At 47.1% G+C, this 25,430-nt stretch overlaps 1 protein-coding gene across 3 annotated transcripts in view; it reads left to right on the top strand.

Moving 5' to 3' along the window:
- Window positions 1-837: 837 nt before the first annotated feature.
- Window positions 838-25,430, top strand: part of VANGL2 (VANGL planar cell polarity protein 2) — a 42,497-nt gene continuing 17,904 nt past the window's right edge. The window contains exons 1-2 of one of the 3 annotated variants that reach the window (XM_079956211.1): window positions 838-1,278; window positions 17,626-17,833. The gene's annotated coding sequence lies outside the window, so the exon portion shown is untranslated. Of the gene's footprint in view, window positions 1,279-9,673; window positions 9,797-17,625; window positions 17,834-25,430 lie in introns of those variants that run through there. The other 2 variants (XM_079956212.1, XM_079956214.1) reach the window with 2 other exon arrangements.

Raw genomic sequence — 25,430 nt, 5'->3', positions numbered from 1 at the left:
CAATGGCACAGGGCACAGCCTGACTCCCTCCTTCGGCAATCTTTGTGGAGCTCTGGCACAATGGTTGCCATTGGTTTGATTTGAATTAATTTTATAATGAATGATTTTAGAGTGTTGTGTTGTGTTGTGTTGTACTGTTGTACTGTTTTATTGTTGTTAGCCGCCCTGAGCCCAGCTTCGGCTGGGGAGGGTGGGATATAAATAAAATTTTATTTATTTATTTAATAATAATTATTATTATTATTCTGCACCATGAATATTTCCATCCTCTTTTTAACCAGTCCAAGTTGGTGGCCATCATTACATCTCTCTAGTGGGCTTGAGTTCCACATTTTAAATAGATGTACAGTACAATCCATTGACAACAGGCGACAGGGGCACCTGCTCAGGCTGCTGAGCAAATGCTACCAACTACTGATAGGTAATTTCAAGGCTCCTGTTCCTCTTTTAATGGTAATTTACCTTGAAGCCAGACTTGGACCCAACAGCCCCTCTGTACTAAAGGAATATATATGTGGAGCTGCCCTATGTAAAATTAAACAGGGTACAGGAGCAATTCCCTGGGTGCTTTTTAAGTTTGGCTCCTGCCTTGGTCGTCTCCAGTTTATTTCCTAGACATCTCTCTCTCTTTTATTTTTATTTTAAAAGCGTTTGGAAAGGGTCAAAAGTCTGGAGAAGGCGAAGTTTCGCCCCCGCCCACCCTGCTTTCTGTCTTCCTTTCCCTTTAACAGTAAACCATAAAACTAATTGGGGCGGGAGGGGGGCGGGAGGGAGAGTGGAGGCACTGGGAACTTCGCGGCGGAGACAATGGAAGCGCCGGAGGGAGGCGCGCGCGGGCCTGGGAACAGCCGCGGAGCGTCCACAGGTTCGAATCCTCTCCTGTTCACACGCCGGGAGACGCCGGAGAGGAGTGGATCCGGAGCTGCCAGTGTGGGCGGTGCGGCTGTTTGCAACGACTTCTCGCCTTTTCCCAAGGCGAGGGACCGCAGGCTTGTTGAATCCTTGTGCTCCCCTCTCCCCTTTCTATCTTACACATTTTCGAATTGGATTTCCTCCCCCTCTTCCTTTTTTGTAATTGCATGGAAAACGGAAGGAGACGCCCGAGAGAGAGAGAGAGAAAATTGGAATTTTGCAGGCAGTTTGGGTGGCTGGAGAGAAAGGGCCGGGAACGAACAAAAGCCGCCGAAGCAGGGAAGGAAAGGAAGCTGCTACGTCCGCCTTTGTCATACGCAAGCCGGAGAGCAGTAGGATCGGGGCCGCTGCTTGCTGGATGCAATGGTAATTCGGATCGAAAGAGCGGCTGGGTCTTCCTTTTGTTTCCTCTACCCCCACCCCCTCGAAATCAGAGTTTTGCAAGGATGGCAAAGGAAGGGGCCGTTCCGTGTCTGCGCTCTCCCCCCCCCCCGGCTTTCAGCTGTGGATGTGCGGGAGGGGACTTGAGAGGAGCTTGTTTGAGAGGAGGGGGTGCTGGGGAGGGCGTCTGGTACGACTGCTGAATCCTCCTGCTCCGACGGGCCTCTGTAGAGCCTGGGATTTGCCTGGGTAACCTGTCCAGGGGAAACGGGGGCATCGATCGCTTTGCAAAGGGGGTGTGGGGTGGTGGTGGGAAGCCTGGGAAATCTTTGCAATGGGGAGGAGCGGGTGGGGGAGGGAAACGGGTCTCGTACAGCGCTGGAGGGGGGTGGGCGGGTGCGAAATAGACGTGGATGGTGGTTGCAGGATTGATTTGGCATTTCCCCCATTTCTCTCTCTTCCCCCCCCCCCCACTCCCGCCCCAATCTCTACTAAATTGCATCCAGCACGTATCTTTAAAACTGGAGGAAGTGGCGCGCCCGGGGAGTGGGGGCGGGTTTGCTCCCCTGCGTGGGCTGGTCAGGTGAAAATTTGCAGGGCTTCCAAACAGCTGGGAGCTGTTGATTTTCCTGTATCCCCCCCCCCCCGCTTTTTTAATCTGAATGATAAGAGTCTTAAACACACATGGGCGTGGGGAAACGGACGTTGGGAGCCCGCGGTTGCTCCGCCAGGGCCACGTTTGGAATGGTTTCGTGTAGAGCATTGTGCCTAAGGAGGGGTGTTTGGTGCAAATCGCTTGTGCAAACGGGCCCTGTTTGGCCAGGTAGCTGGAACAGTAACTGACCCAAACGCCAGAGAGCCGGCGGAGTGATCGGCTGGGCAGTTGAAGCGCAAGTCCGGCATGTTTCTGTGCCTGCCTCCTAAGGCGTCATGGGAATGCAAGGCGGCTTCTTTGGCTTGTTGCCTGGCCGTGGCCGTTGGAGCGGCGGTGGCCTCCGAAGCCAAAGGTGTGCCTGGCTGGGAACCCGGATAGAGCGCACAGATCGACTTGGGAGACTGTAGCCACGGTGGAACGCCTGTTTTATTTAGACCCCGAAAAGCTTCTCACGTGTGTGTGTCTGTGTATGAGAAAATTGGGTAGCTGCAAGAAAGACCCCCCAAAATGGAGGAATTTCCACCTTCTGTTGGATGGAAAGATGCTACGCCCTCGCCAGGGGCATCTTCCGTTCCTCCAAACAGGCGTAAATACCCAGAAGGGAAGGTAGGGGAATTATGGGCTGTTCCAAGACCTTTTCCAAAGCTACTTGGGGGTGGGCCTTTTTAGCACGGCAGCTTGTTTGCAGTTTTGCTGGCCTTCCAGGAGTTTCACACAGGATGAGAAGGTGATCTCCATGCCAGTTGTTTTGCTATTGTAGCTAGTTGAGGCAGTTTTCTTACTGCCACCCCCACCCCCAGTATATTTATCAAGACTCCTTTAAATAGCCATTTGTGGCAACATCCTGTGGCAATGAGTTCCAAAGATAAGCAGTGGGTCATGAGGTACTTCCTCTTTTTGCATATATAAACATGGGAGCCTTGGAGGCCACTCCAGGCAGGATGCTTGATGAAAACTTTGTCTCCCTTTAGACCAAGACAGAGAAACTCTTGACTGCAGCCAGATACTACTAAGTCCAGGGCACCTAGTGACCAGACTAAATAATGGCACTATCCACATATCTTGATCTCTTTGTTTTAAAGGAACAATAATGAAATAAGTCAGCATTGTTGAAACATCAGGTCATTGATGTTAGTTATTCATCACTAAATCTTAAACATTTCCAAATAACTTGACCCAAGAGAGTGATTGTCTGCAAAGTATCATTGCTGGGAGCCTTGCAAGATGGCTTTGGTAGTGTCTCAGAAAAGCTGAGCTTTCATTTGGCCAATTGCATTCTCAGGGATAGAGAAAAACAAGTTTTTGTATTCCACATTCAATGTCAACATGTGGGTGCTCCATGCTCCTTGCGTAGAAGCTGGAGCCTAGCCTTGGCCTGTTCACTGAGTTTGATATAAACTCTAAATATAGTTCTTGTACCAAATTGAACCAGCCCTAGAAACACAGTTGTAACTTCTGTTAGCTTGGAAAACTGAAGAAGCAACTTTTCCCAAGGTTGGAATGGGTGTTCCGATTTGTCTTCCCGTTTGCAATATATCTGAGCCAAATCCAGTGGCGTATCCAAAACCCAAGTTCTGTAGCTAAAAAGGGCAATGTTTGGGTCATGTTAAGGTTTGCTGTCCTCATATGCCAATTCTCTCTGCTTTTCCATTTCCTTGAAGGTAGCGAGGGTGGGCGGTAATATGGCAAAATATATGGTAAATATATCCAGTTCACCTAGATCAGCTATGGACCTTTTCCAAGGTCTATCTAAAATCAGGGTGTAGAGACAAAAGGTTCCTTTCATGATGTCAATCTGTTTATTCTGTAATAGCCACAGGATAAGATTTTATTATTGCTCATGTCCTGCCCAGCTCCAGCCCTTTTCTTTCCTCATAGACAACATTATTAGACTTTATTCGCTTATTAGACTTTCCAATTCACTTGGTGGCCCATTCTCAACAAAGTACTTAACAGTCATCTCTGAAGCATTACCAGGATATTTAGGCCGTCCTGATCTGAAATATATTAAAAGGTTGTGGATTTCCATAAGTAGCTGTTTGGATTCACTGAAACCTGCATTTAGATGCTGCTAGGTTCTGGAAGAATGTAGTACCTTAGCAGTCTTCTCTAATTTGTAACTCTCTGCTTGTGTTTTGAGGGGGGGTTTTTGGCAGGTGTTGGCAGTGGTATGGCCAACTTTTCTTTCTGTGATGTATTCAGCTACTGGCTTGAATCTTATCATTCTTGCGAGAAGACATTGGTGTCGTCATGGTCTAATTATTTTCCTTTTAATCAAGGTCACCAAGGGTTTATGGTCTGTGAGGAGCCTGGAACGAGCATCTGCAAAAGGGTTTTAGTGTTAAAATACTAGCTAGGCACTTCAGGCTTTTTTTGTTTGTTTTTTTGTAATGTTTCTCTGCTGTGAAAAGAGTTCTGGAGTAGAATGTTGCCAGCGTCCATTCTGAATCGTGTATACTACCTAGCTTGCGGTTGTTTGCACAAGTGCTGTGTATGTTGGCATCATAGAACTGCAAACGTGGGGCAGTGGAGATCGTGTCCTTTATCTTTGTAAAGGCAGCCTGCTAATCTGATCTCCCAAACGAAGACGTGATGGATTTCAGTAATAGGTTTAGAGGATGTGCTCTACGGGGTCGTCTTGCACATATCAAGCAAGATAATTCACATTTCCAAAACAGTGTGGTAGTTCTGCTTTTGAGCCTCTGATAGCATTTATCTTCACCTGGCATGTCTTAATTGTTGCAAGAACTTTGCCTCTGTGAAAAACGCATTTCTCCTTGTCTACCTTGAGTCCAGATTCATGGATCTAAGTCAAGACTGTCCCCTGTGTCCCCAATCTGTCTTCAAATACTGTACCTGATTGATGTCATCCATGAAGACCTCCTTTTATGCCTTGGACAAGTTCTGTCATCTTCCTTTGAAAAATCTCAGAAGCTGTTGCAATTCCAAATGGCAAGCATTGAAGAGTGTGATAGATGGCGTCGGTGTATAACTCTGGTATTTGGTGCTTGCCAGAAACTGCTTGAGGCATCCAATTTAGTAAATACTTTGGTTCCTGTCACTTTTGGGAGAAAGTCCTCTAGTGATGGTAGCACATATTTCTCACGGGCTACAACTTCATTAAGCTTCTTCAGAGATATACAGATTCATATCCTCCCCCTCCCATTATTGGAACCATCGATGTACACTATGGACCATACATAAACAATGTCCCTTCATCTTTCATTGCTCCATTTCCACCTTGTTGAGTAAGGGATGGGGAGTCCAAGGGCTGTCTTGTATGGTTTGATGTCTAAACAAAGCTGTGTGCACAGATTCACCTGTTTGCAGGCCAGTTTCTCCAGCCATACACTGTTTTCAGCAGTCCCATTCCAGCAGCTACTCTGCGAATGAGGAGGTTATGTAGTTATGATCCCATATCACATACATGGCAAACATATAACTGCTCTTCTTTGGTATCATTGTGCTTTAAATATATAGTGTGAATGTGAACCTACCAAGGATTCCAGAACCTCCCCGCCCTGGATAAGGCAGAAACCCTTTTACACGTCCAAGGGGAAACCTAGACTTTCTTGGATGCTCTGTCGCACAAGCCAGGACAAGGTGTGTGTCTTTACTGAATGTGGAGCCAAAATAAAAATGGCGCTCTCCTGCTGTGGTCACTTTTTGCTTCATCTGGGAATGGTGTGCAATAGGAAAATGGCCCGTTAGTATGCACTTCCTGCATGGCGCTCTTACAACTGGACAACTGTCTTGTTTTTCCACCCCTTACCTTTCTCTTATTGCTGTAGAGTGTTTTTAAAGAATATCCTAGCCTAGCTGTTGGATCACACCAAAGGCCTATCTAGGCTAGCATTCTGTTCTCCCAGTGGTCAAGCAGATGGGAAGCCCACAAGCAGGACCTGAGTGCACTCGTGACCCCTGGCGCTGCAACTTCCCAGGGAGGAGATTGCCATCTCCTTTTCATATCCTGCTGCAAGGTTTCTTCTTGGCTGATAGTTTGTCTGGAGAAGACAATCCATGAGCCCAGCTATGGATAACAGGCTAAACCATGGCTTAGCTTGCAGCAACGCAGCAGGAACCGAGGAGGAGCAAAGTTTGTGATCTCCTTTCCGGGAGCTTGTGGGTTTGCCCAAAGCCATGGTTTGGCTTGGTGTTACATGCGAATGGAACCATAAATCACTTGCGTTTACGTATCTTCTTCCTTTTTCCTCCTGGATAAATATTGAATTGCTAATGGATCCTCACACCTGGGTTGCATCTTCTGGGTTTTTTGTTCTCTGTATTCAAAGATCAGCCTTGGCTCTCTCTGCGATGGGAAAATGCTCTCCCGAGTTCACATTGGAGCTTTTTATTTGGTCCCCCCTTCAGGCGTGAACATAGTAATTGCTGAGAAGTTGCACAGGGAGAACTGCTTAATCAAGGAGCCCTGGCTGATTGCGCTGGGACTCTTTTATTTGGCTCTGGGGCTGATCCTGCTCTTGCCTGACTTGGCACCTGTGCCTGCATTGAGGATGTGTGTCAGTGTGCAGGATCCTGCTCTCTTGAGTTTTTTAATTAAGCCGTGACTTAGCTTCAGGCAGAAGACTTGCTTGAAACCCATCTGGATTTTTTAATTTAGGTGGTGATTGGGGGAGCTGCAGCTTCTCTGCCCCCTGCTGTCTGGAGTGGTGTCTTTAAGCAGGGAGAGATGTGGGGTCTCCACTTCGCCTGAAATCCCTGTTTCCCAGCCCTGGAAGCGCAAAGGGGGGGGCAGGGGTTCTTCTTGCTTATAGGGGATGGAACATTGATTGATTATTCTACATGCTGCTGATCGGAATCTTGGAATTCTGAATGCTACATGAATCCACCCTGTTGGGGATTGAGCCTTAGACCTTCTGCATGCAAGGCAGGTGTACTGCTACCAATCTATGGCTCTTCTCTATCTAGATCAGGGGTGGCCAACTCCTAAGAGACTGTGATCTACTCAGAGTTAAAGACTGGCAGTGATCTACCCCCTTTTGAGGGGTTCGGGTCAAACATGTTGAGCTTTTTTTAGGGAGCCAGTCTTGTTGAGCTGCTTTGAGGGGAGCCAGTGATCTACCACAGACATCCAGTGATCTACCAGTAGATCATGATCTACCTGTTGGACATGCCTGAAATAATGACTGTGGTCTCTTGGAGAGCTGGGCTGCAGAGGCGAAACTGAAGCCCCGTCATGATAAAGGCCCAATCCCAAGGCAGCTGGCATTTCAGTGCTTTGTAGCTGAGGCTCATGAAAGATGTTGCCCATGGTAGGCACCCTGCTATAGGAGTAGGCAGCATGACTCCCCTCCACATGTCGTTGCACTCCAAGTACCACCAGCCCCTGCCAGCACAGGCAAAGGCACCATGGGAGTTAATAGTTTCAGCAAGAATTGGGGGGAGCAGCCTTGGAGAAGGAGTGTCGCTGCTGCTGTGTACTGGGAAGAGGTGGGGGGGAGGTGAGGTCAAGGGTCGGGGTGGTGCAGGGGCACTGCCAGCCCTGCTGGTGCCCCTGCCAACCCCAATCTTACTGCCATGGGAAGCGGTAGCAACTTCTCCCCTCAGTAAGGAGATGGTTGAATTGGAAACAGTGCAGAAAAGTGTGAACAAAATTCCTAAGAGGATGGAGCGCTACTCCCCTGTGAAGAAAGCTTGCAGCGTTTGGGACATTATAGTTTAGGGGGAAAGGCAGGTAAAAGGTGACATGATAGAAATTTATATAATTTGCATGGCACAAAGAAAATGAATACAGTGGTACCTTGGGTTAAGTACTTAATTCATTCTGGAGGTCCGTACTTAACCTGAAACTGTTCTTAACCTGAAGCGCCACTTCAGCTAATGGGACCTCCTGCTGCTGCTGCTGCTGCTGCGCCGCCGGAGCACAATTTCTGTTCTCATCCTGAAGCAAAGTTCTTAACCTGAAGCACTATTTCTGGGTTAGCGGAGTCTGTAACCTGAAGCGTATGTAACCTGAAGCGTATGTAACCCAAGGTACCACTGTATTGATAAGTTTTTCACCCCCTCTTGTAACACTAGTATTCATGGACATTGAATGAAGCTAAATGTTGGAGGTGAACGTCAGGACAGAAGAATTACTTTTGCATGCAGCGCATAGTTAAAACTATGGAACTCCCTCCCCTGGGAAGCAATGATGGCCACCAACTTGGATAGCTTTAAGAGTATTGGACAGATTCATGAAGGAGAAGGCTATCGATGGCTACTAGCCGTGATCACTATACTTCTGAATACCAGTTGGTGGGAATTGCAGCAGGAAAGAGTGTTCTTGGGACCTGTGTGTGGGCTTCCCATTGTGGCATCTGGTTGTCCATTCTGAGAAGAGGATTTTTGACTAGAAGGGCCATTGGCATGATCCAGCAGGCTCATCATATGCCTTCTGGGCCAGCCACTCTTACTCCGGCAACTTAGGAGGCTACAGGCTGTTTATATTTGCTCTCTAGAATACTCTGTGCTGCTTTATTGGTAAGTGTTGCCATAAGAGTGTCTAAAAGAAGTCTGGGTGTTGGCTCAAGCCAACGGCCCACCGAGTCCAGCATCCTGTTCTCACAGTGGCCTGCCAGATGTCTTTGGGGCAGTGTTCAAAATTTGGCAGGTGCATTTTGCACCTGGCTGTCAGCCACTTGCGACCAAGTGAAGATGCCCAGGTGTCAGGATGGCTCCTAACATCTCCACCTTCTGGAGATGCGTGTCTTAGATCTTGCCTGTTTTCACACAGCAACAACACATCCTGTAGAATTCTGTCTGTGATATTTTATCTTCACAATCAGAATGAATTTCAGGAACCAAAAAGCGGTATCGAAAAATATGACCTTTCGAGCCATCTGGCCCCAAAATGGCAACTAGACATTCTGTTTTGGCAATTGTAACCCTGGTTTTAAGGAGTCATTTGGCACCTAGCTTATATACCTGAGTTTCTAACACTGTTTTGTAGGAAGCCCAAATGTAGGATCTGAGTGCCACAGTGCATTTATGTGTGACACTGTAATTTATGAGGAAATAGCAGCCTCTTTGGCCTGGTTTTCATTGAGGTGGCTGACTTTTGTCTTGGATGTACCACTAAGCTAAGGCCTCACCTGATGGAATGCCTCCCTCCCCAAGTTTGTTTTTTAAATCCCGCATGAAGGTTGTCAGGGAGAAAGCTAAGCAATAACCTTTCTTCTTGATCTGCTAGTTTCCTGTGGTCAATGTTTTGTTTTTTAAAAAGAACAAAAAAACAACAACACAAAAAACCCCAGAGTGTTGGAATTTTCATTTTATTGCAGGAAAGAACGTTCCATCATGTGAGCTGGTCCCCTTCAGTCATGAAGTGAGGCAACTACCTATTGTGGGAGAAATAGCCCTTTGGTTTGCAGATGTGCTGTTTTCCTGCACTGGTTTCTGTGGCAGGCATTTTAGGGTGATGATATCGGTGTGAATGCAGTCTCTGTTGTCTAGCAGGGAGCCTGCCATGCCACATTTCAGGCCTTCCATTTTAAGGGTTTTGTGTGGGGTTTTTGATCTGGAGATAATGAGGTGGTTGCCGGCAGCCCCTCAGTCAAGTGTTTTCATTTGCTAGACGGCCTGTTGGAATGAGGGCGGTTGGGGGGGGGTGGCTCTGTGTGGGAGACCTCAGAGCTGCAGATGGTGTGTCCTGTTGTGGTGATCAGCCTGCAAATGACCGTGAGGCAGGGGAGGGGGGCAACTGATCCCCCTCGCTGCTGCTGCACTGGCAAAAACTGTTCTTGTGTTTTCCTCTTGGAAATGGAGATAATGGTCGTTGGGGAGTATGGAATTCTGCCTGCGTTAGGGGAGGAGGAGGAGGAATTCCAGGACTTGACATTTCTGAATGTAAGGTACTAGCTTTTATCGCTGGCTGCTGTGGTTTGTGTTTTCTGGAAAACTTTTAACTGTAATGTCCAATGCCCCCCCCCCACAAGAGCAGTCTTGCTTAGCCTGTTTATTTTATTTCACGTTTAGTAAGCAAAGCTAAAAACTTTGCAGCTTCCATGCCTGCCTGATAATTTTGCAATGTGTTGTTGCAGAGAAACAAAAGTAGTAGGAAATTTTCGGTCCCACAACACCAGCTTGCTAATCTGTACGATTCTCTGTTTTAATCGCAAAACAAGAGTCTTGCGGCGCCGTTTTAAAAGACAGACAGTTTTTATTGTGGCAGAAAAACACTGGAACCAACTTAGTCACATATGCCCCCATAAAAGCTGAGGCACTGTTGAATCTCTTGGGCGTTTAGGTTCCACAATACTGTTTTTCTCCCCCTGCTGCAGCAAGGCTACCCTTCTAGAACTGGCTGTAATTATAAAATTGTGGCCTTTACCTCCCCTTTATCCCTCTCACCAGCCCTGCTATGCACTCTTGTCTCTGCAGTTCTTGCTTTGGTTTTAATGCATCTTTCAGCTGTGATGTGACTGGACGGAGGACAGGGAGATGAGTGGGTTGGGGATGTATGGGGAAACTGCCTTTTGCGTGGCTGGTACATAACTTTCTGTACAAAGGGGAGGCTCTTGCCTCTTGCTCTGGCTGTTCCCAATTTTGTCTTTTGGCCTGTCCACCAGTGGCATGTGGCCAGTGTTAGAAACTGGGATATATGTTAGGCAACAAATTCCTCCTTACACCAAGGTTACAGTCGCTAAAGTGGAATGTCTAGTTGCCAGTTCAGGGGCAAGACGCCTCTAAAGTCTTATTTTTCAAACAATGGACTGAATGTGATTGGTTCTTAGTTACACATCTGGCTAGTTCACATGACTACCTTGAGCTAGGTTAAGAGCTTTGAGAGAGCTTTAAGAAGACATGTCACTTGAACCAGGGACAATCCACAAATATATTGGCCAATTCCAACCTCTTTTTCTTAACGGCGCCTGTGCCTGCTCAGGTTGCACAGAAAAAGCAATTTGGTTCCTGAACTTCATTCCGATCGTGCAGATAAAATATAACTGAGGGAATCCTACAGGGTGGGTTATTAGTCTGTGAAAACAGTCCAGACCCTCCCGGCAAGCAGTTTCTGGTCTAATTAATTTAGTTTCTAATGGAAAATTGACACTTTTCTCTCTAAAGGCTCCCACGTTGTGAGTAATACTTGAACAGAGTTGTGCTTTGCTGCACACTTGTAGGGGCAAGAAAAAGGTGAGACATTTATATGGAGAGATATTTATACACCTAAAAGCATGTGGTGTCATCCTAAGGAAGAGACAAGAGGTGGCCTGTCCTTTTGGAATAGCTTTGTTGTGGTTTGTGAATGTGCTGGAGAGAGAGAGACATAGGGGAGCAGTTTGCTTTTGCCTTATCTGCAGAGGCCTGGGAGTCCTCAGACTTTCTCCTTCTCTTCCCCATCTCTCCCCCCCCCCCCCGCCTGCTACTGTTCTAACAAAATCTTTGCCCCTGTGGTTGGTGGCAAGGGGGGCCAGCCTGGTGTTGCACGTTCTCCACGGGGGGTGGGGCTGGTTGCAAAGTGATGGACGGGAGGCGAAGATGACCCTATTGTGCAAACCCAGCTAGGCATGCTCATTTCCTTTAAGCCAGAGAAAATCCTGCTTGGGAGCGCCGTTTAGCACTCCTGCCTGATGGCTACAGATGGCGGCAAGCAGAGGACGGAGAGAGTGTGTGTGCGCGCATGTTTGGGGTGTAGCCATGAGCACCTCAGCTGCAGAGGCAGGTGCTGAGCTCCTGCGTTACTGCAGATTTTGTAAACGGCTCCCACCTGTTTCTCCCATCAGCAGGTGCACAGTGGACTGCCTCTCTTCTTAATGCTACAATAGACTTTTTAAAAAAACAACAGAAAACTCTTTTGCTTAACAGATAAAAACACAAAGAGACAGCTGGATCAGTCCAATGGGCCCATCCAGTCTAGTTCTTAAGTTATGTATTTTTGTATTGTAAACCGCCCTGTGGTCCTTGGGTGAATTTAGTAATAATAATATAGCATCCAGTTCTCACAGAGGCCAACTCCATGTTTGTGGGAAACTAACAGGCAGGACCCCAGCACAGAAGCAACTCTTTCCCTCCTGCTGTTTCCAGTAACTGGCATTCAGAAGCATTGCTGCTTCCGACTGTGGAGGGCAGAACATAGCCATCGTGGCTAGTTAGCCCAGAAAGTCTTGTAGGACCATCATAGTGCCTGGCTGGGGCTGATGGGAGTCATAGTCTAAGATGCCTTGTGTGAGCCAGGTTGTCAAATGCTGCCCTAGTTGAGCTGTGGGATGTGTTGTCTTGCTCTAGTTTGTCTTTCCGGTGCAGGCAGAGGAATGCCTTTGTTTCACAAGGATGCAAGGAGAGGCCTTCTCAGTCATGTCTGTCTAGTCCAGCAGTGGCCTAGCAGATGCTGTCAACCAAGGCAGGCTGTGAGGGCCGCCATCTTCCCTCCTTGTTTGCCCTCTGTACCTTGTACTCAGAGCTCCCTCCAAGCATTCTATTTAGTTAGCACTCCTAATTTTCCTGGGTGGGTTCATCCTCTTTTCATGAGTTTGTCCACTCCTGTAAAAGAAAGAAACGGTCAGACTTGTCGCTATATTGCGTGGTGTTGAATTCCATGAAAATTTATGCCCCAACTGTGCAGTGCATACAGTTGTATCTCAAAAGTTGAACAGAATCCGTTCCCAAAGTCCTTTCAACTTCCAAAATGTTCAGAAACTAAGGCGTGGCTTCCGATTGGCTGCAGGCACCGCAACACTCACTTCTGGGCTTGTGGTGTTCGGGAGCCAAGACGTTCGACTCGCAAGGTGTTCGACTTCCAAGGTACGACTGTACCATGGTTCCTTCTTTTGCACCTTCAGATAAACCTCTTTCCACTGCTGAACCTAGGAAACTCCCTGATCCTTGGATGAACAGCCCACCTGTCTTGCCACTATCTACTCCCAGCAGCGTTCAAAATCCACCAGGTGCATTTTGCACCTGGCTGCCTGCCACCTGCAACCAAGTGAAGATGCCCAGGTGCCAGGATAGCTCCAGATGCCTCCACCATCTGGAGGCGTGTGCCTTGGATCTTGCCTGTTTCCACATACTAGCAACACATCCTGTAGAATTATTTCCATTATATTTTATCTGCACAATCAGAATGAATTTCAGGAACCAAAAAGTCTGACCCCAAAATGGCAACTAGGTATTCCATTTTGGCGACTGTGTAACCCTGGTTTAAGGAGCCATTTGGTGCCTAGCTTTGATATCTGAGTTTCTAACACTGATCAATGGCCCACCTGTATTCACCATTATTTATTCCTAGCTAGCCGGGTCTTGAGCAGGAAGAAATCTTTCCCATCACTGGAGATGCTTGGGATTGAACCTGAGGCCTTCTGCAGTCAGAGCAGACACTCTGTCACAGAGCCAAATCCTTTTGTTGGCGGACCTGCTCTCTCTTTATGGCCTTCGCAAGGCTGAATTGGTCTTGCTCAATGTGAGAAGTCGCTCAGTAGTAGAAATCCTATCCCGCTGGGGCCCACCCTCTCTCTCCCTTCTTCTGCAAAACGGGGGTTTTCAAGTGGGTTTCCTGCATTAAACCTCAAACATTTAATCAATTGCCCACATGCTGGCTCAGCTTCGGCCCTGTGGGGTTCCGAATGCAGAGGAAAGACCCCTGCAGGGGCAGCTCCTGTGTCAATATGTCCTGCTGATGTGGTCGCATTCAGGCGAGAGCCCCTGGAGTGCAGAATATCTGAAATTGTTCCCAAGAGTTGCCCTGTGTGTGCATATGCAGGAAGGGTTTGGTTCATCTGTCGTATTAATGTGGGTTTCCTAACCCGCCCACTCCCAGGAATTCTCACCCGGGAAGCTCCTCTTTGCCTTAGCTGGATCTGCACTGATTCTCGCCTTCCTGGAAGATTTGGAAGTGGGCGGAAAGGGAAGCTGTTCTGATCCGCTTCACTTCGTAAGCTGGGGAAGAGCCCACCCGCTTCTCTCACCCCCGCCCCCAGATCTACGATAATTACGCCTCTTTGGGTAACTGTTGCACCAATAACTGTCAGCTCTTTAAATCGACGAATTAGTAGAACGGTGACGAGGCGGCTGCTAATTGCAACCAAGAAAACCCCCAAGTTAGTTAGTCTACCATTATAAAACCATGTAATTAAATTCCAAACTATTGCTTGCAATCAATTATTTACAGCCAGCCGTGTTCTGCAGACACAAACAGACGGCAACCAAGGGCGAGGGACCAGATGCTTCATCTGAGCTTCCTGGTTCTGGAACACCAGAGAAGAGCCCCAAAACAGTGGCAAATTACTGCTTTAAATTAAAGCAAGGAGACAAGCTCAGTGACTCTTAAAAAAAAACAAGAAATGGATGATTCTTAGTTTTTGAAATGCAGTTGTGGTGCCGCTACCCAGAACACCGGAAGATGCTTTGTATTCGGTTCAGCATCTCATCCATTCAGCGGAAGACTATCCGTTTCAATTGGGAGGGTCTTGGGCAGAAGGAAGTCTCCTCTGTCAACTGGCAACCTGATCCTTTAATTAGATTTAATTAGAGATGCTGGGGCTTGAACCTGGGACCTTTTGCATGCAAATCATGTATGTGCTGTGCTACTGAGCAACAGTCTTCTTAAATGGCCAGACTCCTACAGGACCAGAGAGTACCTCACCAGCTACTTTTTGTTTTTGGGTGGCAGTTGGGGTGCCAATTGGAGCACTGGCAGGGAAGGGACATCTCTCGATAAAGCTGGGAATGCCCCCTCTCTGAAACGCTGGAGAAGCACTGCTGGTCAGTTTAGTCAACGGTCAGACTTGGTATTTCTGGCATCCCTGTGTTCCTTAATGTGATTACCATGTTGGATCAGGTAAATGGTTCTGTTTTTGGTCATGGCTAGTCTGGCCCCTCTGGGATGAAGCTCCCAAGCAGGACATGGAAGATGATGGCCCTTACCTGAGTGTTTGTCCTCGGCATTAGACCTTCAGAGGTACAGTACCACTGTACATGGAGGTTCCATTTTAGTGATCTTGGGACATAGTGGTTGGATCTCTTAAGCCAAGTGGCCACCAGCTTATTGTAATGGCATAGCTGTGCAACCCCAGCAGGACATTTGCTGCCTGCCAGACGTGTGTTGCAGCCTGCCAAGTGACAGTCTTAGCGATCCCTGTGCGTTAGCAATCCCGAGTATCTGGTTCATAGAGGTGTCTGGCCTTCTGAATGTGGATGTTCCACTTGACTATCATAGCAATTAGCTGGTCAGTACAACTCCAAGGCTTGATGTGGTAGCCTTGATGTGGTAGCACTCTGCAATATTCAGCTATCATCGAATGCAAGGCAGTCAATTGACAGTAATTAGCAGGTCAATTGTCCATAGTCCCAGCTCTATAGACCCTTGGGCTATCTCGCCTTTCAAGTTTACTAGCTCTGCAAGAAGACTCAAATGTGAATTTGTTAATAGTTGAGTTGTGAAACTGAGTAACAAGGTACAGTGGAATGTGCTGGTTGCCAGACTGCTGTGATAGAATCATAGAATTGGAAGGGATCCTGAGGGACATCTAGTCCAACCCTGTGCAACGCAGGAATCTCCGCTAAAACATCCTGTCCACTAGCTACTTCATTCAAGGCACCTGCCCAACCACCCCAATAAGAAACCAGCCCCTCTCTGGCCCAAACCATCAACTCTTACTTTAGAAACCAATTTGGATGGACTCATTCCTATTTGGCCGCAGAAGGAAGCTGAGTCAAATGGGGATGACCTCTTAAGTGAGCCTTCGCCAACCTGGGGCCCTCCAGGTGTTTGGACCACACCTTCACAGTGTTTCTTAAACTTGGGTCCCCAGCTGTTGATGGACTACAACTCCCATCATTCCTGACCACTGGTTGTGATAGCTAGGGATGATGGGAGTTGTAGTCCAAAAACAGCTGGAGACCCAAGTTTGAGAAACACTGTGCTTAACCCACAATAACTTGCAAGTTTACCTGTAAGATTACCTTACCCCATATATGCCTGTTTGACTGTTTTGATTTGCAGAATGCCATGTTACAAGTGATACACAATATCCATTCTGTGTTTGTAAGAAGTTGAACTTTGGAACTCCCTGCCTATTGATGTCAGGCAGGCAGCTTCACGGTTACTCTTTTCAATCCCTGTTAAAAAAAAATTTGTTGAGGCAAACCTACCCAGATATGTAGAACTCTGGCGGGTGTTTTAATCTGTGTTTTAAGCTTACCAATTTTAATTACTCTCTGAATGTTTTAAGTACAGTGGTACCTTGGTTTACAAACTGTTTATAATCCGTTCCAGAAGTCCGTTCTTAAACCAAAGCATTCTTAAACCAAGGTGTGCTTTCCCATAGCAGCGGGAGACTCAAATTACAAATGGAACACACTCAACAGGAAGCAGAACATATTCTGCTTCCAAGGCAAAGTTCACAAACCGAAACACCTACTTCTGGGTTTGCAGCGTTCTTAATCTGAGTTGTTCATAAACTAAGCTGTTCTTAAACCAAGGTACCACTGTAGTTGTTTTCAGCTGTTGTTTACTGATAATTTCATTGTTTTCTTCTTTTTGTAAACCACTCTGAGGTTTCTTTTGCATTCATGTGTTTCATAAATTTTATGAAACGAGAAACAAAAACATCTCATTAGCCCACAGAATCACAATGACACATATCGTCCACAGGGCTCCAGGCCCCTCCTTTTCAGCTGAGGCGGTGGGTGGGAGGGGCCTGTGGACACCCCCTGTCTTTCATATACCAGTGACTTGGAAGGGCCAAAGGGCCAAAACACTTGATTCCCTGCTTTTTGGAACAGTCTGGACACGCCTTGTCTTGCAGATAAGTCCAGAGACATTGCTAGGCTATAAAGTGTCTGGAGCCAGCAACTTCCAAGGCTGGTTCTTTGTTGTTGTGCATTGATGGCCTGGAGGGGTAGAGAAGGAAGGGAGGAGGAGAAATGACTCCTCCAAGTTCACAACTATTCTTCGGCTGGTTCCCTGGAGGGAAACCTTTATGTGCTATATTTGACTACGCCTGCCTTGCAATGAAGCCCTTGTTGCGTGTCCACTGGATAGGCAAGTTCCTCTGGAGTGTACCTAGGGTTTGCAGCCTTAGTTTCTGTGCTGTGGCATGGATGGGTTCATACCAGTGTTTCTCAAACTCTGGTCTGCAGCTGTTGTTGGACTACAACTCCCATCATCCCTAGCCAGCAGGACCCAGTGGTCAGGGATGATGGGAGTTGTAGTCCAACAACAGCTGCAGACCAGAGTTTGAGAAACACTGGGTTATATTCTGCTCCTCCAGGCCAGGAGTGAGACTGAGCCACCCTTGTAAAGTATTAGACAAAAATGATGCTACTTAACCTGGTGACGAAAAACAGAATGCAGAGCATTCCACAAAAGGGCTGCCACTGCAGAAAAGGCCTGTTCTTTTGTTGCCACCCTCCAGAACTTTCATGGAGGAGGCACACAAAGAAGGGTGTCAGATGATGAATGCAGAGTCCAGGGTCGGTTGTTATGGGGAGAGGTGGTCCTTGAGGTACCCTGAAGTCCTGGGGTCAACATGGTGCAGAATAATGCACGAAAGGGGGCTTGTTTGTCTCCCATCTTGTGTTCCGTTCCTCATGTCTAGTGTACTTACGATGGTTGTTTACAGTCAGTGGCTTGAACAGCAATAAGATGATCACTGAATGACCCTCCTTATCACAGATGCAGTGGAGGTTGTTTTCTTGCTTGCTGATCTCCCATTTCGGGTTTGGTCTTTCCACAGCTCACTTCTGGAATCCCTGCATCGTGGCCGTTGTAGATGTTGAAAGCTGGGGCTCTCCCCACGGAGTGGGACGGGGCGGGGGGTCTGACCCCAGCTGCTGAGTGTTTTGAAGGCTCTATGATGCCCATCCACTTGCAGGACTAAGTGGATGGTGGGGGAAGGCACTGGACCGTCAACCGTGACTGCGCCTTGGTGTGCCACCAAGTTGGTGAGTATTGCTTAATTGCTTAATGCAAGACGGGGGTTGGGGGGATTGTGCATTTGGAGTGCAGACCTCACGGTCTCTGCCCTGTCCTGAATTTGCTTTTCTTTATTTTAAGTGCCTTTCTGTCCGAGAGAAGTGTCTACCTGCTGAAATCTTGGAGGTGGGGGGTTGAAGACTCACAGGCCTGGGAGCTAAATGTAGCCCTCCAGGCATCTCTTTCTGGCCCTCTGATCTCTCCCCCAGGACACCTCTCATCCTGGGCGTTTCTGGTTGGTTTGAATGTGCTCTAAAATGCCGATAGATAATGCTCTTGCTTGCCTGCATGGAGGATGAAGAGGCATTTGAGTGTGCTTAGAAACTAGCCTATTATACAAAGATGAAATCAGCATTAGTTGCTCTGCGGCACGTACACCTCTGGCCTGCCCTCCACCGGCATTTTGCTCTTGGAAGGCTGTGTAGAAGGGACTGTGGATAGCTCAGGCGGTAGAGCACGTGACTCTTAATCTCAGGGTCGTGGGTTCAAGCCCCACGTTGGGCAAAAGATTCATTTATTGAAGGGATGACTCTCGTGGTCCCTTCCATTTCTACAATTCTGTGATTCTGTGGCCCTTGGGCTGAAAAGATTATTTGCCCATCTTGGGAGGGTCTAGAAATCCTTATGGTAGGAAGATTTTTTTATTAGCAATTATTATTTATTGTTCATAGTAGTTTTGATTAAAACCAAAACCTAGAAGAATTAAAAGGAATAGTAAGGGCAGAGAAGTGTGTGTGTAATGTGCATTTTGTCTTAGCTACTGTTTTTGGATTTTTTTATTTTATTTTTTTAAGTCAATAGTGAGTTCATGAACCAGGAAGAGAGTTTGGTGTTCAGCTTGCTGTGGTTTGTCCTCCTAGTCAGGATGAACCTCATGGCAGTCAGTGAGAGGATGTCTCTAGGAACAAATAAATCTTGATTACACGTCTCTGCCCAGAATGAGGCAATGAGCTCATGGGCCTAAGATTGCAAGTTGTGTTCATCCTTTATCTGCTTCTTGGCTGTAGCCCTCTTCAAGCAATCTTTCGGTGCTATGGACAAGAGGGGTGGTGCTGGGCTCCCTAAGCTTCATACCTCTGCATGTTGAACAGGAAAGTCTGAAGGGGATTACAGGTGGTAACTTGGTAGTTGAACGGCTTAGTTGTCGAACAAATCGTCTCCCGAACGTCACATACCTGGAAGTGAGTGTTACGGTTTGCAGACGTTTTTTGGAAGCCAAATGTCCAACGTGGCTTCCGCAACTTCTGATTGGGTGTAGGAAGCTCCTGCAGCCAATCGGAAGCCGTGCCTTGGTTTTCGAATCGTTTCGGGAGTTGAATAGTTGAATGGACTCCCGGAACAGATTAAATTCAAGAACCAATGTACACCTGTATTTTCATATCCTGCTGAATGTGCTTCAAATCCTCCACCAGTTTTTCCTTGTGGGGAGACTCCTGGAGCTGCAGGAGACTCCTAGCTTCAGAGACAGTCGCTCTCCATGAGTTGAGAGGCTGACGGGCTGTGAGGGCATGAGAAAAGACGAACCTGGTGCCTGCATCACACCAAAGGCCTGTCTAGTCCTCTGGGAAGGACAGCTCAAGCAGGGCATGAGGACAACAAGACTTCCCACTTGAGATTCCCAGCAACTGGTATTTAGAGGGTACCACCTCTGATACTGGAGTAATGTACAGCCATCATTAGTAAATATGTACCCTCCAGACATGGTGACAGTGACCCTCCCTCCCTTGTTTACTTAACACTCAGTGGATTGTGTGTGCCAGGGTGTGTATGTGTGGGCACCAACGAAAATGCTTGTTCTATTGCCAGCCCTAGCTCAGTGTTTCCTAAACTTCCAGTCTGTGATATGGTTTAAAAAAAGAAACAAAAACTTTCCACTGTTCAGAATCTGGATACCTGATGGAGGTTGTTTATTTGACTTATTTTGCTTTTGTTTGCTAACATGCATGTTACTAATTTCATGTTTCATGTAAAGATTTGCAGAGTTTTTCCATTCACCCAAAGTACCTGAGATCAAATGTTTGCATGGGTTAGAGGAAAATCATAAATTTCATTTAGGCTAAAATCCTATAAATAAATAAAATAAATAATTGTCCAGTAGCACCTTAGAGACCAACTAAATTTGTTCTGGGCTTAAGTTTTCGTGTGCATGCACACTTCTTCAGATACACATGAAAACTTAAGCCCAGAACAACTTTAGTTGGTCTCTAAGGTGCTACTGGACAATTTTTTAATTTTTTTCTTTATTTCGACTGCGTCAGACCAACACAGCTACCTACCTGAATCTACAATCCTATAAACACTTAAGGTTACTCCCACTGAGTGTAATGGAGCTTACTTCTGAGTTGACATGTGCAGGACTGCACAGCAGGTTTTTAAATGTTACAAACATATTGAAATACTGACTTCAAAATTATTTTTATTGCACTCCTTGTATATATTTTAAAGTGTGACCATTAAATAGTGTATATGCTTCCTTTCATAGTTTTTAAAGTAAAAATGTCACTCAAAACTATTTAACATATTTATTGTAGCAGTTCTTAAGAGCTATGCACATAAAATATATGTACTTTCCATGGAAGTTTAGCTGGAAAAACAGTTGGTTACAAATGTGATTTTAGACTTGACTAGGTTTCTCAGTTGCACTCGTTTTATGCCACTAATTCATATTTTTTTAAAAAACGATGTTTTTCTTAAAAGTGGGTTTTCTGCCCCAATTTTCTGCACAAGTCATGGGCATTTTTTCTCTTTGGATGATGCTCTGCAGAAAAGGTTTCTCCCCTCCCACTCCCCACTGCTGCTTCCGGTTGCTGAAGCATGTTTGTTTTCTGACTTCAAGGCAGAGGTATGCCAATTCATGGCTTGAAAGGTTTACTTAAAATAATCTCCTGTCCTTGGCTAAATAAAACTGGTTCTCCTCCATTTGACGGGAGACGCTGGGAATTGGAACTGGCAACTTTCTGCAGTTGCAGAGCATGTGTAATTAAGTCCCCGGGCCTTGCAGGAGCTTTACACCCAGATCAGCAGCTCATGCAAAACCACAGTGTGGGCTTCTCTGAGGGCAGGTAATATCTACTCTGATGCATCTGGTGAAAGTTAAGCATTGTAGGGTGAAGAACTGTGCTTCTGGATGAGTCAGTGTTCCGGGCACACATCTCCTGAGGGCAAGTAATCCTGCCACATTGCTACAGAGGATTATTAGGTTGCTTCCAGTAGCGCATTGTTGAGGTCTGGTAGTATGACCCATTAATTCCTCACCCCACCTGGAGGCTGGCTGGAAGGAAATTAGGGCAGAGAATGACCCGTGGAGAGAGGCAGCCTCCTCCAAGTCTGGGTAATCCTCCTTCAGGTCAGACTGCACCATGCAGTCACACCCTATGCAGCTGAAGCTGCCTGCTCCCCAGTGTCAGGAGGTGGCTGGACCAGAACAACAGCTCATTCAGAGATGCAGTGGGAAACCTCCTCCCATGTCTAGGAAACTAGGAAGCTGCCTTGAATAGCCCTTAAATAATAATAATAATATTTTTTTATTTATATCCCACCCTCCCCAGCCGAAGCCGGGCTCAGAGTGGCTAACAACAGTAAAAGTAACACTTCATTCTAAAATCAATTCAGAATCAAATTAATTGCTTATGCTGACTGGCGGTGGCATGCTAGGGCTTCACCAAGCGATATTTTCCCAGTGACCTTCTGCATGCAGAGCAGTTACAGTGCCACTGAGCTGCACCCAAAGTCCGGGGCCTCACAGGAATCACGTTAATGTAGCTTACTTTTCCACTGCACATCCTTTGGGACTGATTCCTAATCAGAGCCCCCCCCCCCATCCCAGCTGGGTGCTGAGAACAAGAGAGGGTGTCTTTTGGTTTTTTATTTTTGGCTTTTCCACTGCCATGCCTTCCTCTTTTCCATAAATCTCCCCCAGAGACACCGCATAACACTGTGAATAAAATTGAGAAAATGCAATGCCCGACCCCTGGTTCTTTCCAAAGAGGCCCCTCGTCCTTTGGCCTGTTCTAAATTTTTCATCCTCCTCCTCCCCGCATCTTCTGCTGCATTGTTTCTTAAGAAAACCCTTTGCCTCCCTCCAAACAAACCTTGGAAGGGGGGTGGGGAGAAGGCGGGGAGGCAAGGGAACACTCCCCCCTCCCGTTCCTCCCCCCCCCTTCTGCTTTAGTTCGCTTTGGATGCTGGCCTGCAAGCTCGCAGGCCTTGTTGCCATCGCCTAGGCAACCAGGGTGTGCATGTTTGCGGGGCAAGCTTTTGTTTCCTCTTGTGATAAATGTGCAAGAAAACCTCCTGGCATCTTGCACAAAAGGCCACTCTCTCCCTGCCGCCGCCCGTTCTTCGTCCTCTTTCTTTCCCCTCTCCCCATATTCCCCATTTCGTCTCTTCGAGGCGAAAGAGTTTGGACAAGAGCAAAAATTCCATCTCTTCTCCTCACTAAGCACACACCCCACTTCCTTCAGTGACATGAGTCCTATTCCCTGCCTGTGCTTTGGAGGCTGCTCTGTGAAGGGGGAGGTCTGCTGATTGCACATAGGCCCTCCCCACAATTGGGAACCCCACAGCAACAGAGCGGGATAAGGCCTGCCCATGTGCCACAACCCCACCATGCCGTTGTGTACTGAGGGTACTGAGAGTTGTGATGAGACGCTGCACCCCCCTAATTCCTCTTCTGGAGCAACAATTCCCAGAGTGGTTTATCAATTCCCTCCTCACGGGGAACCTTGTGAATTCTAGCTCTGTGAGGGGAACAGGGGTCTCCTAACAACTCTCAGCACCCTTAACAAACAATGGTTCCCCTCCCAGAATTCTTTGGAAGAAGCCATGACTTGATAGTGGTACCATAGTTCTTTAAATGCATACCCTTCAACATTTCTCTGATGAAAATAGGTTCATATTATTTAATAATAATAATAATAATAATATGCATACATACATACATACATACATACATACCCACCCCACCCATCTGGCTGGGTTGTCCCAGCCACACTGGGCAACTTCCAACATATAAAAAAATAATAAAACTATGTAGGGCTGTCTTCAGATGTCTTCTAAAGGTTGTATAGTTACTTATCTCCTTGGCTCTGAGGCTGCATAGCTCCCTACTCTACAACATTTCTCTGATGAAAATAGGGATGTCCTAAAGAAAAGCAGGGCATTCCAGGATCAAATCAGAAACTGGGATGGCTTCTGTAAATCCAGGACTGTCCCTGGAAAATGCATGTAAATGTATGGTGTCGCTGGCCCATGCTGTGCTCTGCCTGCTTTTAGCGCTCACACTGGGAGCACCCATGACTCTGTGATCAATTACACCCATGTCTCTATGTGCTGAAGACCCCATGTTCAACCCCTGCCATTTCCAGCTAACAGAACATCGGGGAGCAGAACTGGCGGAGTCCTTGGTGAAGCTCAGCCACCTCTGGTCAGAGAAGACCCTCTGCATTGTTGCCAGTTAGCCTGACCTGGTTGGGAACAGACCCTCCTCATGTAGACACTCTTGTTTGCAGTTTAAGCTGGCCTTAGACCAAGCCAGGTGATTTGCCCACCTAGCAGCTTCCTGAGGTATCAGGCAGAAAAATGTCAGATTCCATTTAGCTGAGGAGGACCTGGGATAGAGTCTGGGAGCTTCTGCATGCCGAGAGCAGGCCGTTATTCTCAACCAGGGAAGGATACAACCCCTGGGGACTCTCCAGATGTTGTGGGACTACAACTCCCATTGGCCACGCTGCCTGTGGCCGATGGGAGTCGGAGTCCCACAACATCTGGTGGTTCCTCATCCCTGTTGTGAACTGGCCTGTCCCTTTGCTGCCTTTAAGCCCAAAGCAGAAGCGCCACGGTCTTATTTCTTAGCCATACGGTTGATTGCACATTGAGGACATTTCTCCTTTCATTCTCCTCTTAGCTTTCCCTTTCTTTCCACATACACACACTCCCCCCACCCCCGGGTTCCCATAAAACTATTGCCAAGGAAGCCTTGTAACCTGGGGAAAGGGGGGGCTCTTCCAGCTGAAGCCTCTTGCAGTCCTGCTGTTCCAGAGGGGGGCCTCTGGCGCTTTGTGTTTGCGCTCTGTTTTGCTGAGGCGGCTCAGCATGGTCTGTTATTGCTGCTGTTGCTGCTGCTGTTGTGTTTTGGCCTGGTCAGACTCGGGGATGGAGGACGGAGGTCCATTTTGCGGAGGGGGAAGCTGAAGACCAGGAGGAGGAAGAGATCAATAAAAAAGGGCTGGTGGGAGTCAGGAGGACTCAGCTGAGGGAATGCACGATCAGCACAGTGTTGGTTGAGCAGTGGGAATTGGCTTGAGCTGTTCTGTTAGTTGCATGACTTTGCATGCAGTTAAAACAATTATTTTTGAAACAGGCAGGCAGGGAGGAGTATCCTGCTTCTGGGTGATTCGCACACGTGGCAGCACAGCACCTCTGTGAATGGGGAAGGCCTCTTCTAAGGAAAAGCCTGTCTGCAGTTTTTTAAAACCAGTATTTTTAATACAAGTCATGTTTTAAAATAAAGTCATTTATCTTGTAAAATTTATGTACCCCTCTTGATTGCAAGAAACAACCTCCAAAGTGGTTTCAAAAAAGAATAAAATATCAATGAAATCAGTTAAAAAGCAGCAGTTTAAAACATTCGAATAATGATTAAAATCAAAGGTGAAATTATAAAAGGCTGCCCAAATAATTGGGGACGCTGTTTTTGTTGATTTTTTAAAAAGCTTCTGAATCAGTGTTCGGGTTTTTGTGGTTCGCTGAGCTCTGGGCAAGCCAGGAGAAGAAGGGACTGTACCTTGGAAGTAGAACATCTGCTTTGCATGCAGAAATTCCAAGTGACATCTCCAGGGAGGCCGGGGAAAGACTCCAGGCTGAAACCCTGGACAACTGCTGCAGTCAGTGTAGAACAGCACTGAGCTAGATGGATTAATAAATCACTTTGAGGTGTGTTTTTTTCCCTCCAATCAAGTGGCATATAAATTTTATGAAAGGGATAAAAAAGGCAGACTTTGTAAAAGGTAACTTCTGACATCCCTAGAGGAACATAGTCTTTGCCAACTGGTGCCTTCCAGATGTTTTGGACAACCAGATCCATCACAGAAACATAGAATTGAAGAGTGGGAAGGGGACCCCCAAGGGTCTCAGCTAAATCCAGTCTCAGCTAAATCAGTCTGATAGGTGTTGTAGTCCCAAGCGACAAGGGCTGATGGAGAGTTGTGATCAAGAACATCTGGAGGGCCGCAGGCTGGGGGTGGCTGCTGTAGTGTGTCTTGCATTGAGTGGCTTGCCCAAGGCTCCACCGGAAATTAGTGGCAGGGCTCTCCTCAAACCCTTGTCTCTGGCTTTCTCATTTTGATTTCCAAAGAAGCATTGGTGTGCTGCCTTTATTATCTTAACTAGCTGCAGGTGCTGCTGACTTGGCGTGGATCCATTCCGTAGCCGCCATCTTTAATTGGTCCATGGCCTTCCCCCTTGCCTTTGTGTGCCGGGGTGTGTTGCATGTAAAAGGGGTGTTTTTGGATCAAAACCCGGATTGGGCTGTTGACTTGCCCTGCTGCAGGTAGATCCAGTTCTCCA

The sequence above is a fragment of the Podarcis cretensis genome, assembly GCF_951804945.1.
Source record: "Podarcis cretensis genome assembly, chromosome: 16".
NCBI classification, from domain to species: domain Eukaryota; kingdom Metazoa; phylum Chordata; class Lepidosauria; order Squamata; family Lacertidae; genus Podarcis; species Podarcis cretensis.
Note: the sequence above shows the minus strand (reverse complement) of the source record. Positions and strands in the feature narration are given on the sequence as shown.